The following is a 12,752-nucleotide window of genomic DNA, read 5'->3' as shown; positions in this document are numbered from 1 at the left end:
CCTCTGGTCTGCCCCCCCCGAGGACGCAGGTACTTACCTGCTGGCAGACTGGAACAGGAGCACCCCTGTTCTCCATAGCCGCCTATGTGTTTTGGGCACCTCTTTGACCTGGGCCAGTCCGGCCCTGAGCTGCTGGTGTGGTAACTTTGGGGTTGCCTTGAACCCCCAATGGTGGGCTGCCTATGCCCCAGGACTGAGATTCGTAAGTGTTTTACTTATCTCCTAATCTAACCTTTACCTACCTCCCCCAGGAACTGTTGATTTTTGCACTGTGTCCACTTTGAAAATAGCTTATTGCCACCTTTACAAAGACTGTACATGGTATTGTTTTCATTCAAAGTTCCTAAAGTATCTAAGTGAAGTACCTTACATTTAATGTATTAACTGTAAATCTTGAACCTGTGGTTCTTAAAATAAACTAAGAAAATATATTTTTCAATATAAAAACCTATTGGCCTGGAGTAAGTCTTTGAGTGTGTGTTCCTCACTTATTGCCTGTGTGTGTACAACAAATGCTTACCATTACCGTCTGGTAAGCCTACTGCTTGACCACACTAACACAAAATAGAGCATTAGAATTATTTACTTTTGCCACTATCTTACCTCGAAGGGGAACCCATGGACTCTGTGCACACTATTTCTTACTTTGAAATAGTATATACAGAGCCAACTTCCTACAACATGCATTCCTCTTGCATATGGGGGATGAACAAAGTCACAACCTCCCTTCAAATCATAGTTTTGGTTAAGCACCTATGAAGTGACAACAAGCTGAGTGTCTGTTTCCCTCCATTGTATAAATATTTAGCTGTTAGGCTCCAGATAGCACTGAGCCAGGCCAGTACTCCAACAAAAGGAAGGCCAATGGCCCATTGGGTGAAGCCATTGTTTTGGGCCGAGATGGAAGTGAGAATAAGAAACCCCCTACAAGTTGCTGTTCTCAAAGTAAAGCAGACACTGTGCGGCTGATGATGAATGTATCCTGGAGTAGGCAAATTACACGAGGTCAAATTCAGTGTATTTCACTGATGTTGGCCCAATCTCAGAGCCAACTCAATAATAGCTGCAGATCCTTCTAATTTCCGATTAAAGGAAAACTGTACATTGGGAGAGAGTTTGAAACTAATGCTGAAGAGGAAAGAGGTGATGTGAGGTGATGTGGCGATAGAAGGGACCCCACTTCTCTAGCCTCACTTTACCCATATGAGCATGCAAAACCATGCCAGTAGACTGCTCCCTTTCCCTGCGCAGCTCCACCTGGTAGCTGCTGCCTCCTTCACAGATTCTGACCCTGTGGTCAGTGTTCATTCCCTTCCTCCACCCACAGGCTCCTGAATGCACCTCAACCCTGGTAGTCCAGTGGAAGAGCTTCCTTGCTCGGCTGCTACTCTGCCCTCTGCCTCTCTGCTCTGTCTTTCTATTTTCTCTTTGCTTCTCTTTCTTTTTTTTCACAATTTTTCTTTTTTTCCTTATGCCCTGTTGCCACTTTCCTGCCACCCTTGGCATTTTTTTTCTTCCTCTTCTCTGCCCCTGCTGCTGTGATCCATCATGGCCCGCCCCTGCGCCACTTTCCTGCTTTCCAGCTCCCCCGGATTCCCGCCTCTCAGCTGTCTTGCCTGCCCTACACACTACTTAATGGCGGCTGCTGTGCAGTCACGCTGCTGGTGTGCGGAAGGCACAACAAAGGCAAGCCCATCTGCACCCATCCGCACCTGGACTGCGCCTAGCACCACGGACCATGGCCCTCTGGCTCCCCACCTCTATGATGCTAGCACCATCCATGCCCTCAACCCCGAACGCGACATCACCTGCCACCTCGTAACACTGAATGCCACCCAGGGCCCCTTCTCATGCCAAAACTGCTGCTGCACCTTCTCCCACCACCACACTCCAGCACCTCCCACCACTAGACCGACAAACACCAGATGCAACCACCTAAGCTGTATCCTGCTCAACACCTACTTCCGTCATAAATACTCCATAGAAATCTGTGACCTACTCGACCTACTCAACACCCTCTCTGCCTACATTGCCTTTCTCACAGAAACCTAGACATCACCACCACCATCCCTGATGGCTACAAGATCACTTGCAAGGACCGCACCAACCGTCCTGGGGGAGGCATTGCCATTGTACACAAAAGCACCCTCCATCTGACCACCCACTTGGACGACGAAACAACCAAAATGGAACACCTCCACTTCCAGGTAGAGACCAGCCCAAACACCACTCTCCATGGCACCCTTATCTACAGACCTCCTGGCCCTTGCACACCCTCCAGCGACACCATCTTTAACTTCATCGCACCAAGTACTCTCACCTACACCAACTACATCCCACTCGGTAACCTCAATTTTCATCTGGACCACCCCAGTGACCCAAACACTGCATCCATACTAGAGAACCTTGCCAACGTCAGACTGAAAAACTGGTCAACTCTCATACTCACTCAGCAGGACACACGCTCGACCCCATCTTCTCTGCCCCCATCTTCTCTACCTGTGGCAACATCGCCTTCAGTCACACCTCTAAGCTTCTCTGGACAGACGAGCATTGCATCCACTTCTTCTTCACCAAATGCACCATACACCACCATGCCCACCGCCTCTCCTGTGGAAGTTGGAATAAGATCACTGAAGAACAGCTCAACTCTCAGCAAGACCTCTCTGCCGACATCCACAGACATCAACGTCTCAACACGCAACCTCCACCATTGGATCTCTGACTGCACTGACACACTGGCTCCCCACAAGAAAGCCCCTGGCAAGAAACACCCCAAGAAAGCTAGCTGGTTCATTCCCGCCCTTCAAGAGTCTAGGCACACCTGCAGAATGCATTAGAAGAGATAAAGGAACAGCAAGACACTGGAAGCTCACGCAGCCTTCAAAACCGCTGTCACCACACACCACCTCCTCATCAAACAATGAAAAAAACATCCCTTCAAGAAAGGATGAACGACAACACATACAACAGCAAAGAACTCTTCGCCATGGTCAAAGAACTCCCCAAACCCAACACAGAGACTACAGTCATCCTACCCTCCCAAAATCTCTGCAACAGGTTGAGCACCTTCTTCCACCGCAAGATCAAGCTGATGTATGACAGCTTCGACACCCAAGACCCCTCCTCCCCACCCACCACCAGTGCACCTAACGACCTTGACCCCACCAGATCCTGCTCAACTGGACCTCCCTCACCATGGACGACACCCTCAAGTTCTTGAATAGCATCTGCTCTGGATCCCCCTCTGAACCCTACCCGCCCCACATCATCCAAAGGGCCACCACTATTGTTGCCCCTGAGCTCTGTCACACCATCAACTGCTCTATTGAGACTGGTAACTTCCCTGAAGACTGGAAACATGCTGAGATTAACCCCTGCTGCAAAAGTACTCAGCTGACCCAACAGACCTCAAGAACTTCAGACCCATCTCCCTGCTCCCCTACCCAGCCAAAGTGATCGAGAAGGCCATCAACGTCCACCTCTCCAAATTCATCGAAGCCAACCACACCCTGGACCTCTCCCAATCTGGCTTCTGAGGCAACCACAGCACCGACACCGCCCTCCTTGCTCCCTCCTCGACCAAAGCGAAATAGCAGCCTCATCCTCCTGAACCTTGCGTCTGCCTTCGACACTGTCTCCTATCGCACCCTATGCTTAAGACTCCACAATGCCAGCATCCGCCACTAAGCCCTAGAATGGATCCACTCCTTCCTCACCGGCCAAATGCAGAGAGTCAGAATATCATGGCCCCACTTGCAGCCATCATCCGGAATTACAGACTCAACATCGTCTCTTACTCCGACAACAACCAGCTAATGCTCTCCCTCATCAAAGAACCCACAGTCGTCAAAAGCATCTTCCACAATGGGATGAAGGCCTTTGTCACCTGGATGAGAGACAGCTGCCTCAACCTCAACTCAGACAAGACCCAAGTCCTCCTCCTGGGCTCCACTCCATCTGCTTGGGACACCTCCCACAGACCACGCACAAAACCTTGACATCAAGCTAGTCTCCTCGCTCACCACGAACAACCAGATCAATGCTGTCTCATCATCCTGCTTCCAAACACTGCACCTGCTCTGGAAAATCCTAAGATGGATCCCCACAGAGTCCAAAAAGAAGGTCACCCACCCACTCATCAGCAACAAACTCAATTACGGCAATGCACTCTACATCGGAGTCACCGAGAAACTCCTCAAAAAACTTCAGAACATACAAAACGCCACTGCAAGACTTGTCCTAAATGTTCCCCTCCTGCATCACTGAGCACCTAAGAGAACTCCAATGGCTTCCTGTCAACAAAAGAGTCACTTTCAAGTTCCTCACACATGCCTAAAAAGCGCTCCACGAAGTGGGACCTGCGTACCTCAACCAAAGCCTCTCATTCCACTCTCCCACCAGACACCTCCGCTCTACCCAGCTGGCCCTGGCTACCGTACCACGGATCCATAAGGCTAGGAGCAAAGGAAAATCTTTTTCCTACCTCACCGCAAAGTCATGGAACACCCTGCCTCTCCACCTAAGCCAATCTCCATCGCTGCCCCAGTTCAGGAAGGACCTCAAGACCTGGCTCTTCGACTAAACCACAGCTCCCAGTCAGATCAGCAGCCACCCTCCCCCCCCCCCAGCACCTTGAGACCCTTATGGGTGATTAGTTGCACTATACAAACCCCTGATTGATTGATTGATGCCTTGCACTTTTAATGTGTGTCAACAAGTTATATTGGGTGGCCATAACAGGCTGTTTGCCAAGTAGGCTGGGATGAACTTTTCATTATGCCGGCAGAATGTAGCATAATTGAGCTAATTTCATATTACTTTTGTTACTTGAATTCTCAGTATCAAGCTATTATGCCATGCTGCGTAATTAATTATGTGCCATTCACAGTAAAAAGTATGAGACACAAAGGAACAACTCAAATAACAGAAAACAAGTGACTTTTGCTCCTGGTGCTTTCAGTATTTTGCACTATTTCTAGAGCCAAATACATCCTCATATCCAGATTGGATGCACAGCAAATTACACACATTTTCAATACCCCTCATGAGTGTGTTTTGTATAAAAGGCTACAGTAAGCACCAAATCAAAGTTGATCCACCTACCTTCCTCAGAAACTTATGATTCGAATTTAACATCAATAATGGTGATTTGCTAGTCCTATGTGTGTTGCACAATGCAGCACACATTGGAGTAGCAAATGGTCATTATTCAATGATTGTTTATGTGCAGGAAGAAACACCTTCCTGCACATAAACAATCATTAATGACGTTTTGCTCTTCCTTTGTGTGCTGCAGAATGCAGCACACGTAGGAACAGAAAAAACGAGGAGAAATAAAAGTATTTCTCCTTTTAGCGCCATGCTAACGTCACCCGGGAAACATTGCTTACAATGCGGCAAATGCAACAAGACACATTTACTGCGATGCTGTCACCATGCTTACCAGAACATCAACTCCCTTTTTCTCTGCCTTAACCATGCATGTGCTGAACAATGCACATGCATGGTTAAGGCAGAGAAAAAGGGAGTTAGCATCGGGAGAGGACACGGTCAGGTAAGCAGGGCTGGGGGTAGTTTTTATGGTAGTTTTGTTTTTAGGGCAGGGGTGGGGGAGATGGGGTAATTTTGTTTTTAGGGGGATCGAGGTTGGGGTGATTTTTTATTTAGGTCCGGTGGGGGGCTAAGTTTTCAGGGTGGGGTGAGTGGACGAGGTGATTTTGTTTTTAGGGGCGGGGTGGGGGGTCAGGGTAATTTTGTATTTAGGTCTAGTGGGGGTATGTTGGGTTTTTACAGGCGGGGTAATTTTGTATTTAGGGCAGGTGGGGGTTGAGTTTTAAGGGGCTGGGGTGGGGGGTCAGGGTAATTTTGCATTTAGGGTGGGTGGGCGTTGGGTTTTTAGGGGTGGGGTATGGGTCGGGGTAGGACACGGTCAGGTAAGTGGGACTGGGAAAGGATTGGGAGTGGTTGGGTTATTTTTTTTTAAGGAGTGGGGTGGGGGTCGGGTAATTTTGTTTTTAGAGTGGGGGTCAGGGTACTATGGTCTTTTAGGGTGGGGTGGGGGTAATTTTGTTTTTATGGGTGGGGTAATTTTGTATTTAGGGCAGGTGGGGTGGATTTTTAGGGGCAGGGTTGGGGGTTGTGCAAATTTGTATTTAGGACGGGTGAGCGGGTTGGGTTTTTAGGGGTGGGATGGAGAGTTGGGGTAATTCTGTTTTTAGGGGTAGGATAGTTTTATTTTTGGGGGTGGGGGTGGAGGTCAGTTGTTTTTAGTGCGGGCGGGGTTGGTTGTTTTCAGGGCGGATGGGGGTTGTTGTGGGTTTTAGGGCTCAGGGTCGGTGGGGGTATCAAGGTAGTTTTTAGGGGCCAGTGGGGTGGTCAGGGTAGTTTAATTTTTGGGACAGGTGGGATGGTCGGGGTAGTTCTATTTTGTGGGTTGGGAGTTCAGGTTAGTTTTATTTCTAGAGTGGGTGGGGGGAACGGGGTAGTTGTGTTTTTAGGGCGGGTGGGGGGGTTCAGGGTAGTTGTAGTTATATTCGCCATGAGAAAACCACGCATGCCATTCCACACATGCCTTAACTAGGCATGCCTTTACAACGAAATATCATTGTAAAGGCATGCGTGGTAAAGGCATTTGTGGAAACAATGCAGTCGTTGTTCTGACTGCATTGGTTGGTGCATGGGTTGTTCCATCATACATCCACGCCACTCCTGGGGTGGCATTAGTTTTTGGCGCTGCCTCAGGTTTAAGAATCCTTGTAAATCTGGGGCAGCGTCAAAATGTAACAGGTGTTGCAGCGGAACACCCATAGAAACACCCATTGCACACCCCTCTGCCACCGAAAACTGCTTGGGGGGGGGCGTAAGCCACATAAATATGGAAGATGGCACAGTGCCACTGGTGCGTCACTAAAAGTGACACCCCAGTGGTGCTAGGACCTCGTAAATGAGGTCCTCAGATGTTGAGCTTTCCACGAGTCCACAAAGCACTGCCTTTACCCTTATGATTTCTTGTGCTTGCTTTCCCCTCAATTTGCAAGGATGCACGTGTGCTTGTGTACTCAACATCTTCATAGGCTCAAAGCAAGCACTTCTCACTCTTGATTCTTGACCCTATAGGAGCTGCCAGCGATTGTGGCAATGTACCTATCTTTAACCACTATAAGCCCTTCTTCTCACACACAGCTTTAAGTGTTTCCAGGGCAGAGGTCCAACTGTGCTATTCAACATTATGCCAAGCTTGCTACTGATCTGCTTGAAGGGAACCTATTTTCAAAACGTAGTAACGTTTTTGGAGAATTAAGCCGGAAGAGCACTACCACTGTTTTAGAAGCTAAATGAAACCCCAATGCTTTAACCAATGATTATGAGTGTGATTAAGGCCAAACGACTATGGGTGATCACCCTGCTGTATCAGAATCTGAGTTGTAAGTGCAGCAACCTTGAACAGCGCCTCCACTTGCACATCAATCTAGAGTGTTGTTTTAATGCACATTAGTTTAAATGTCTATGAAATTAATATGCTGAGCCTCCACCACAGTGAATAGCATCGCTTGATTGAGATTACACATTATGAAAAACATTTGTTTCCTTCTGAAGGGAGACAAAATGATATTCCTAACTCGCTATGCTTGGTACTACTAAACTGGGTCAGCTTTAGGGGGTGAGACTGGTGTAGCCGCCATAGGCGATGACCTGGAGGGGGAGCACTGACCTGGGGGGGGGGGGGTGGCGTTGTGTTTAGAAATAATTTACAATATCAATGCACGTACTGCAGAGTTCCGTGTGTACCCAACTTTCAGGCAGAAATAAATATGTCTAGATAGCTCTTGTGATTAATGTTGCTGCTAGAGAGAGAGATATTGGAGTTGTGTCTAGTGGCAGTTTTGACTCGCTGTAAAGTAGTGCAGATGGTTAGTATGCCTGCTGTCTGCTGCAAGGAACAGATCTGTGTTTTTTGGCTAGATGAGTGAATTAGTAAAGCCAGCCTTTACCAGCGCTTTAAAACAAACTAAATATATGTGAGAGACATTACAGTAACAACCCCAACCCCCCCAGAAGAATGCAAAGACAAAAGGAAATGAATTCAACCATTGTAATGTACCCAAATACAGTAACCAAATATATACAGATATATATACACATCCAACAAAAGATACATCATGATTAGTAGTGCAGGTATGCACCATTCAATGTCCGTGAACCACTGGGCCCAAAATGCATGGCGAGGCCCACACACGATACCTGAGCACAATGGAGTGAACACTGCTGGGGCATCAGATAGAAATACAACAGGCACCTCAGGGGAAAGGGAAGGGGGGGCACCTCAGCCGGATGACAGCACCATGCCAGATCCACGAGGGGGCTCCATGCCCATTGATGTATCCTGGGAAGTGCAAAGCCACAGTCTCTCAAGTCTCACAAGTGGGTGGTTTGCCCACTGGTCAATCCTGGGGAGTGCAAAGCCACAGTCTCACAAGTCTCTACAGTGGGTGAGTTGCCCACTGTACCATCCTGGGAAGTGCAAAGCCACAGTCTCTCAAGTCTCTACAGTGGGTGGGTTGCCCACTGCCATATCCAGGGGAGTGCAAAGCCACAGTCTCACTACTCTCTATAGTGGGTGGGTCGCCCACTGCCATATCCTGGGGAATGCAAAACCACAGTCTCACAAGTCTCTACAGTGGGTGAGTTGCCCACTGTACCATCCTGGGGAGTGCAAAGCCATAGTCTCTCAAGTGGATGACAGTCTCCACTGGTTCTGGAGGGGGACTGGTGCCCAGAGTGCTTCATCCTGTGCAGGACAGACGGAGTGGATGCATGTCTCCACTGGTTCTGGAGGGGGACCGGTGCCCAGAGTGCTTCATCCTGTGCAGGACAGACGGAGTGGATGCATGTCTCCACTGGTTCTGGAGGGGGACTGGTGCCCAGAATGCCTCATCCTGCGCAGGATAGACGGAGTGGATGCATGTCTCCACTGGTTCTGGAGGGGGACTGGTGCCCCGAGTGCACCACTCTCACCGTGACTGTCCCAGATCCGTCACTGCCCCTGCCGCACATGGGCTAGCGGTGCATGAGTTGGCGGTGCTTGCCCTGTTCAGCGGTGCCTGCCATGGCGGTCTTTGCCCTATTCAGTGGTGCTTCCCCTGTTCAGCGGTGCTTGCCATGGCGGTCTTTGCCCTGTTCAGCGGTGCTTGCCCTGTTCAGCGGTGCCTGACATGGCGGTCTTTGCCCTGTTCAGCAGTGCTTCCCCTGTTCAGCGGTGCTTGCCATGGCGGTCTTTGCCCTGTTCAGCGGTGCTTGCCCTGTTCAGCGGTGCCTGCCATGGGGGTCTTTGCCCTGTTCAGCGGTGCTTGCCCTGTTCAGCGGTGCTTGCCATGGCGGTCTTTGCCCTGTTCAGCGGTGCTTGACTTTGCTGTCTCTGACCTGAGCAGCGGTGTTTGCCAAGGCGGTCCCTTATTGCCCAGCGGGGCTGTGGCTGCCGGGGCCCTCCTGGGCACTGACTCTGGCGGTGGTCTCCTGACCAGTGACGATAGGACTGCCCTCCTGGACACTGACTCTGGCGGTGGTCTCCTGACCAGTGACGATAGGACTGCCCCCCTGGGCACTGACTCTGGCGGTGGTCTCCTGACCAGTGACGATCGGGCTGGCGGTGGCCTCCTGGGCAGCGGGGATGATGGCGGCCTTCTCTGCCATGCTGCTCTTCCCAGACTTTGGCGCTTTCTACGGACCCTTCCCCACCTTGGGAGGAGTCAGTGCTGACTCGACACTCCCCCCGGGACCCTTGTGAGCGGCTTTGGCGGCTGGAGTCTTCCCCCTATCCCGTCAGGCACTGTCCAATTTCTGGTGCTTCACAGGGGGCGGGGACTGGCTGTGCTTTGGCTCTGTGTCACACTGACTACCCTGGTGCCCGGTGCACTCCACATACCTCTAACAGGCACCACTGGTACCAGAGATTTTTTGGCTGAGGTGCTAGTATGGGACCTATGAATAGGAGGGGTGGGTGGTGGGAAAGAGGTCAATGTTGCTCAGGAAAAGTTTCTGACGAACACTGGGACTGGTAGCTGGAGGGGGCCTGGGAGTGGAGGAAGAGGAGGTGGTTGTAGGAGGTGTAACTTTTGATGATTTGAGTGCAGGTGCATGTTCTGGAGGCTGTCGTGAGGTGGATGGATGTTGGGTGTGTGTGTGTCCGCGTTTGTGTACTTTGGGAGGGGCCGTCACAGACACACTGGGAGAGGACACAGAGGACGTGTAAATGGTAGTGGGGGTTGTGAGTGCAGGTGAGCGGGGTGTGGTGGTGGGTGTGCTGGTGCAGGTCTTAGTGGCTGTAGTGGTAGTGCATGCAGGTGAGTGTGTAGACGACACTGGGAGGGAGGAGGGAGACAACGAGGAGGGGGACACAGTGGAGGCAGTGGATGTTGCTGTGTCTGTATGTGGGTGATGCTTGTGTGAGTGCCTGTGGGATGTGTGGTGCCTATGTTTGCCTGAGCTTCCCTTGTGTGTTGATGTGTGTGCAGGCTGGTCTGATGGTGTGCTTGGGATAGGCAGAGGTACAGGGGATTGAATCTGGGTGGAGGAAGTTGGAGGGGGGAGGCTAGAGACAGGGACAATGGCTGCCATCAGTGCTGAGGCCAGAGATTGCAGGGTTCGATGATGGGCAGCCTGACCAGAATGAATGCCCTCCAGGAATGGATTAGTGTGTTGCACCTCCCTTTCTACACCCTGGATGGCATTCACAATGGTAGACTGCCCAACAGTGAGTGACCTGAGGAGGTCAATGGCCTCCTCACTGAGGGCAGCAGAGGTGACAGGGGCAGGGGCTGAGGTGCCTGGGGCGAAGGTGATGCCCACCCTCCTGGGTGAGCGGGCACAGGGCGAAGGCTGAGGGGCTGCTGGGAGGGCGGTGCTGGTAGGGGGGATGGCGGCTGTACCTGTAGAAGTGTGGGGCACAGATTTTGCTGCCACCACAAGGGATCTACCATCGGAGGGCGAGTCCGTGTCACTGGTTGCTGATCTGGTGACTGCCGTGAAGCTCCCCTCGCCCTCCGTCCCACTGGTGCATCCAGAGCCCGTGGTGTAGCCCTCCATGGCCATGTGGGATGCAGCTCCCTCGTGCTCCGGTGCCACTGTACCTCCGCCTGATGATGCTGATGCACAAAAGAACAGGGAGAGCACAAAAAGGGGGGGGGACAACAGAAGAAAGACAGGTTGAGTGCATCTCTTACCGCTACCGTTGGCGGACAATACAGACACAGCAACCCCCTGCACTACGCCACGCTCCTGGGCTACACTGATGCAGTTCCTGGGATATGGCCAACATGGCTATGGTGGACATCAGCACACATAGATGACACAGGGGCTTGTATACCTTTACTTGGCACTCTAAAGAGGTGGGATGGAGTGCCACATGGCCTGCATTACGGAGGGGCCTAGCCTACGGAACTCGCCCTGGCCTAGGGGAACCCACAGCCCTCCTCCCCCACCCAGAAACCTTCACTGCGCGTAAATTCCGCAGAATGATGTTGTACTCACCCCCTTGTGTCTGCTGTGATGCCCTCAAGTGCCCATCCAACTCAGGGTAGGCCACCGCCAGGATCTGGAACATCAGGGGGGTCATGGTGCGACGGGCACCCCTCCCACGTTGGGAGGCCATCCCCAGCTGAGCCTCCGCTGTCTTCTTGCTCCAGCGGCGAATGTCCTCCCATCTTTTACGGCAGTGGGTGCTCCGTCTCTGGTGGACCCCCAGGGTCCGGACATCCTTGGCGATGGCACGCCAAATATCCTTCTTCTGGTGGGCGCTGACCTACATGACATGTACAGAGGGAGAAGTCATTACCAACTGCACCGTCGAAGTGAGTGGCCCACATCCCTACCCTTGCCATGTGGCACATGCATTCACAGTCCTTCATGCTCGCAGAACTGTGCCCCCTTCCTTCTTACAACCTGCCCTCTCCACCCAGGCATAGCCCATACAACTTGCTTCCTGTGTACTCACCTGTTGGTCTGGAGGACCGTAGAGTAGCGTGTACTGGGGGAGGACCCCGTCCACGAGCTTCTCCAACTCCTGTGCAGTGAAGGCAGGGGCCCTTTCCCCAATAGCACGAGCAATTGTCTCTTCCAGACCGAGGTCACAGCAGCACTTGCAGTATAGGTCCTGTCGAAGATCAGGTATCGAGTGATTGAACAGATAGAAAATGGCGGTCATGTCCGCGGCGGTGACGTCCGCAGCGGTGCGTATCATCACCGCCGGCGCACTTCGTCATTGGCTCCTGGGACCCATAGGGTCGACTGTTAACCAATGCAGCATTGCGCCGCGGTCTTCGACCGCCTACCTCGACGATGTACAACGCCAGTGCAGTTACCTCACATCCCATTGTCCCACTTTACAGGTCAGGCAGCCGCCATTTCAGGGGCCCGCATGGCTTCATTTTCAACTGCATCACACATACCTAGGCCTGGACTCAACACACTTACAGACAACTTTTTGGATTATGTTTCATGTTCTGTGTGGACTGTGGGTACATACCTCTGAGTAGCTTGACTCTTTGGTCGCTGTTGTCCTTCCTAGGCACCGTCCACTGGGACATGTGAGGAGATGGCGGAATCCTCCGGTGTACCGACTGCTGGTGGACCTGTTGACAATGGAGGAGCGACATTTAATCATCACATACAGGTTTGACCGTGCCACAATCCAGGAACTGTGTACCCAGTTGGAGCCTGACCTGATGTCAGCAATCCGTCATCCCACAGGAATC

The sequence above is a fragment of the Pleurodeles waltl genome, chromosome 7 (assembly GCF_031143425.1).
Source record: "Pleurodeles waltl isolate 20211129_DDA chromosome 7, aPleWal1.hap1.20221129, whole genome shotgun sequence".
NCBI lineage: Eukaryota > Metazoa > Chordata > Amphibia > Caudata > Salamandridae > Pleurodeles > Pleurodeles waltl.
The sequence above is the reverse complement of the archived record's forward strand: the minus strand, read 5'-3'. Positions refer to the sequence as shown.